Raw genomic sequence first — 6,000 nt, 5'->3', positions numbered from 1 at the left:
GATTTCCCTGTTCCCAGTGACAAGGTATTTTAAAGGTGTACACTTACATATGCCAGTATGAGTTTTAATTAGACAAGTGAATAACGTATTGGGAATAGAGTCGTAATTAAAATACTAAGTCAAAGGCGAGACAGTTACTTAGAGCAAAATGGATTCTAAATGATAACAAAGAGACAATTACGATTTATGCCCATCGAAATGTTTTTATAAAATTAGCGAATTTAGAGATATTGGTTGGGGTGGTAAATTATAATTCAGGATTTGAACAGATGTGATAAATTTAGGTTTGGTTATTTCGAACAACAATTATTTACAATTCATTGAAAGTCGCTCCGAATTGGGCTGAGGTTGAGCGCTTGATGATGACGTCACCAGCGAGGCACTTTTGTCGCCAGGGACTGGGGGTAACGGAGAAAATTGTTTGTTTGTTAGTGTGTGTATTAGTGTTTCGAGTAACTTTTCAGAAGTGGGGAAAAAAAGAAAAAAAGATATTACAAAATACATTTTTAACAGTAATTTGAGAGTCGCCAGGATAGTCAGGAAAGATGCTAAAAACTATCAGCTGATACCTAGGTAGGCATCATAAGATTTGTGGCGTTTGTTTGGATTGAACTAGGCTATGGGAGAGAGAGAGACTGGATGTATGAATCGTAAAACATTGTGGTAATGGATTCTGATGGTTATTGATTCCTGGTTTGATTGTTTATGTAACACCAGTGAATTTGAGCACTGTTTCCATAGTGTGGAACCATGTTAGGATATTTAAAGTTTGAAAAGCAACCTCTATAGAAAAACATAACTGTATATGTGTCGGGAAGTAAGCTGGGTTGAATTTGGTTATTCGAGCTTTTCCCCTGATACGTAGACATGCGTAACAGGGGCAAGTTGGGATTTGTTTTCTTGAGGAACTAACAGATGTGGACGTGAGTCTCTGAGTAATTTTGCCATCTGAAGCATTATAAGCAGTGAGTTTTCGTATAGTTTGTTTTTAGCTGATAAAGTGGGTTGTTTATTTGTTTGCTAGTTATGGTCAATTTTGGTGTTTGATTTAATTCAGGTAAACATTGTATACTGGCGTGCTTAAGTAGGATTCTTCATTCCGGGACGGATGGAAGTTATCTAAAATAAGTCAATTAAAGGAGCCATGGGAGAATGCGAATGCATATTTATTAAATAACGGGGATTAAATTACGGATTTCTTACACTGAGAAATGTACGACATTTGCGGCAGAGGGGAAAAAGTAATACAATAATGTTATCGGGTTAATTGTATCTAAGGGTAACATGTTCATTTAAGTAAACATATACATTGACGTTGTTTAAAACTTATGATTAATGATTTGAGTTAAAGGGGAATCATCATTAGGTTTAGTTTATAGTTCACTTTTGAGTTTCTGAATCGGAATTAGCATAGGGAATGCTAGTTAGGAGTGTTGTGTTCTTCTGGGAAAATTTATGTTTAAGGTGTCTCAATTTTAGATGTTTCCTGGGATTATAATCTTGGGGAGAATGAGGCCATAAACGACCAAATTAAAACAGGTCTGCAAGTATATACAAATAAAACTATTGTTAGGACTATTTGTTTTAGTGCAAAGGTATTTTAAAGAGGCACGCTCACATATGGAACTTTATGAGTTTTTAGTTTATGAGTTTTAATTATACAAGTGAATTTCTTTTATTTTATGACCTATTGATCTTATCGTGACTGTCTTCTGAGGTCTGATCAGCCTCAGGGGAGAGTCATTTGTATAATGAATGTGGTCATATTGAGTTACTAGTTTTAAGGTAAATTCCTTATAATGGAGTTTTGGTTGGGGGGTTAGAATTATTGTTTGAACCGCAAATGAGAAAGTGGTTCAGGATTCTGTTTTACAACATTAGCTGTGAAGTTTTTGAATGGGCTATTAATGATTTGGTATTGTAACAGAGAAAAAGTCATATTTATCATTGAGAATAAATAGGGGAAGATAAGATAGATTAAGCCAATAGGGCAGGGAATTACATAGAAAAATAAGTTACAGTTTTTAGGGGTGATAAATTACTGTAGATAAGGTATTCCACACTTTGCAACACATATTAAATTCATGTTATTGTCAGATAGAATACTGAGGGTCCCTGAAGGAGAGGGCTTGTTAGTGTAGGAAGGATTTTAATATGGTTAGCATTTATTAGACTTTGTTTGATTATTATAAGTGTTTACATAGTACTACATTTAACAGGAATATAGGACATCTGTGATGATTTAGGATTATTGTTAGGATTAAGATAGATTGATTAAGGAAATGTAAGGACTTTAGAGATTGCCGCTCATAGACATGTTTTTTCTAAAATCAATGATTGTAGATAAAGTCAAACAGTTAGAAGCTTAGTGGAATTTGAGAGATATGAGAGAAAAGGGTTATCGGAATATATATATTTAAGAAAATATATAAGTAGCACAGATAGTTCTTAAAGTAGATAAGAAACTTGACAGAGTATTGTTACAGGATTGACATGAAAGGACGCCCAAGGGAGAATTGGACATGTGGAACATTTAAAAGGGGCTCCTACATGATGATGTTAGACATTAGGATAATTTACTAAATCTTACCTAAGTCATTGTTTAAGAGTAGGCAAGGTTGTTACCTGGGCAGAGCCAGGTAACAAAGGGGGGATGGGTAAATTGGGTTCTAGGATAGGATGTGACCTACGGGATAATTAACTAATATATATATTTTTTTTAGCTAATAAACCGAACAAATGAGAAACTGTTTGTTAACCAAACCTGTATGTCCAAGATTTTATGCACTACAGGTGAACTACAGGTGAAGTCACTCAATCCAGTCCCAGAGGCTTGTTGGGGGGACCATACCAAGAACTCCTGGTGACAGCTAGCTGAAAGAGCTGCCCGGATTCATATCGCACTGCGGGAGGGTAGGACACCCTGACACTGTCGAACAATAACAGAGTTCGAGAGGAGAACTGGAATTAACAGAATTCTGGGGGCCATCTCTCGAATGAAAAATACCTTACCTGTCCTTTCCTCACTGTTGTTGTTCATAGAAGTGAAGATGTCTGGCTCTTGCTAAGTGATGTGTTCTCGGGGAGAGGGTGGGGCTTCACATGGAAGCTGTTCGTCTGAGCTGTCTTATCGTGGGTGACATATTCCTGATACAGCACGTCCTACTCGAGAATGCGGAGAGTGGTAATTTGACCCATGGTTTAGACGATGAGGATTTTGTTCCAAAATAAGCATAAGAGATCCCTAGATCTGGGTAGACAGGAAGTTAGAGTAGAGGTTGGGAAGGATCTCTCAATGGAGTTTTATGTAGACCAAAATGAAGACTCTAACTACAGGACAGTCTAGGACTCTGAGCCATTATGGCATATATCGGTGCAGGTTCCCATATTGATCGTGGACACAGGTCATAGCTCATTTGGAGAGAGAGGGCTATATGAATCCACTCGCCCAGTATGGAAGAAGGTAGAGTAGAGTGAAGATGAGAGTTTTTGATTGTAATCAGGAGAGAGGGATGTATTGCATAAAGATACGCTTAACCCTTTAAATATAAATGAAGGAGGATCTAGGGTTGTAGTATGGAGATGACCAGGTCTTGGTCGACACCCTAGTACGGTTCTGGGTAGAGGAGTTTGGGCCGGTATGGTAAAGCTGTTCACGAAAGCAGGAATGCCAGATAATGACAGTTGTATTGATTTGCACTATTTAAATCCCCAGGTTCCTCCCTTTACAGTATCCAGAGGAGATCATTACTGTTTGGCCCGGTACAGTACTCATGGAAAATATGTGGGAGAAGTTAGTACTTGTAATAGAACAGAGAATGTTACCACTAATAAGACCATGTCGGATTTGAGAGGTTGGTTAAACTCTGAAGATTTCAGTAAAGTAAGGTGGGCCAGGGCTGACATCTGGTGGTTGTCTGGGGGAACAATTCTATGGCCAGTATTACCCACAGATTGGGTGGGGTCATGTGCGTTAGTGCATTTGGGGATGCCTTTTACACTCATTCGACACCAGGACATGAAGTTATCTAAACGGGAAAAGAGAAGCACTCCATCTGGGTCATTTGATGACAAGGTACACATTGATAACATTGGGGTTCCAAGGGAGGTGCCAGATGAGTCAAAGCAAGAAATCAGATCCTAGCAGGATTAGAGTTAAGCATTTCCGGGGCTCTACTTTCAATAAGAACGTGGACTGGATTAATTATATTTATGATAATCAACAGTGCTTTAACAAGTATACTAGAGATGCTATTAAAGGTTTTGCAGAACAGACTGAAGCAACCAGCTGGATGGCTCGGCAGAATAGAATTGCATTAGATATGTTAATGGCTGAAAAGGGAGAAGTATGCGTGATTATCGGGACCATGTTTGTGCTTACATCCCAAATAACACAGCTCCGGACGAATCAGTGCCCGAAGCCTCAGCTGGTTTGACCACCCTGGCTCACGAGTTGGCAGAAAACTCTGGGGTGGATACTTCTCTGACTAATTGGTTTGATAGTACGTTCGGAAAATGGTAAAATGTTATGATCACTGTGTTATGGGCTACATTCACCTGTGTGACTGTTTTAGTTTTATGTGGCTGTTGTCTAATTCCCTGTGTGCGAGGCCTTGTTTCCAGGACTCTGGAGAAATCAATGACACAACAGATGGTGCGGTATGGGCCGATTCCAGGTTCTGACCCGTGGAGGACTGAATGCATGTCTACAGAACAAGTGGATGAATCTGGATCTTTCATTTGTGGGGAATTTATGTTTGATGAGACTAGTGTTGAGATGAAGGGGAATTAGATTGTAATTTGTTTCACTGATTAGACAGTTTTTTTAATGAAGGTGGTAAACAAAAATCCTGATAAGAAGAGTTATGATTCTGATGTAGGTTTAAAAAACAGTTGGTTTTAAGGTTAGATTTGATTAATGATGGGTGAAGAATCTGATAAACCTTTATAATAAGGTTACTTATAAGTCTATTCGTATGATACATCTGATAAACCTTTATAATAAGGTTAGTTATAAGTTTGTTCATATTTTTATTTTTTATGTTTGATAAAATTAGATGTAGATTTGAATGTATAATATTTAATCAAAGTAAAAATGACGGTAAAAATGACGGTCTGTTCTTTTGTACAAATGAATGAACTATCTACACTGACTGACCTTGGCTTTAGGAGAGGAGGGAAGGCTCGAGAACTAATAGGGCCTCTCTACCGGTGTCAGGAAAGAGATAGAACATTTAATAAACGCTGATGTCATTTTCAGTTTATAACTTGTGGTAAAATGTGTATGTAACCAGTACTCTCTTGAATTAAATGCTGTTACCTGACTTAAGACCGGGGCTCTGTCCATTTCTTATAAAAATATTGGGTCTTACAATCCCTTTAGAATGCATTGACAGAGTAATAATTCTGATTGGGAAATAATACAGAGGAATTTAGAATTCCACTAACAATATCACATGATTTGTCATTTTATCTGTGGACAATGACCTTGAGCTTTCTTGGATGGGCACTTATAATGTAACTCTATGGCAGCACCCAAGGGGCTTGAATCTTCAAGTTCTACCCTTAGACTTAGTAGTGACGTCTTGTCCCAATGAATGACAGGACACTGAGCCAATCACGTCGCAAATGTCCGTATTTTCTGCGGGATTGCCCCACCTCCACAGAAAGCACTGAGCTGGCTGAAACGCCTGCATTTTGGAGCTGCCTTACTCAAGAAAACAAAAAGAGAGACCATGTCTGTATGCGGCTTTAATAACAACAGCAGAGTCCCTGCCCATCTGCCCGAAAAGGTCTGAAATCCTACGTCTTTAAAGAGTATCCCCCCCAAAAAAAGTAATATTAATAATGTGACACTTGTCCTACTTACACTGACTAATTGAGGAGAAATGTATTTACTGTGATATGTGGTTGTCTCACCTGGCTATCTCAAGATGAATGTTCTTAATGTGCTGGTGACATCACAGGGTCAGAGAGAACTCCTGACTGTAGTCATACAAA

Source organism: Oncorhynchus kisutch, unplaced genomic scaffold, assembly GCF_002021735.2.
Source record: "Oncorhynchus kisutch isolate 150728-3 unplaced genomic scaffold, Okis_V2 scaffold805, whole genome shotgun sequence".
NCBI lineage: Eukaryota > Metazoa > Chordata > Actinopteri > Salmoniformes > Salmonidae > Oncorhynchus > Oncorhynchus kisutch.
Note: the sequence above shows the minus strand (reverse complement) of the source record.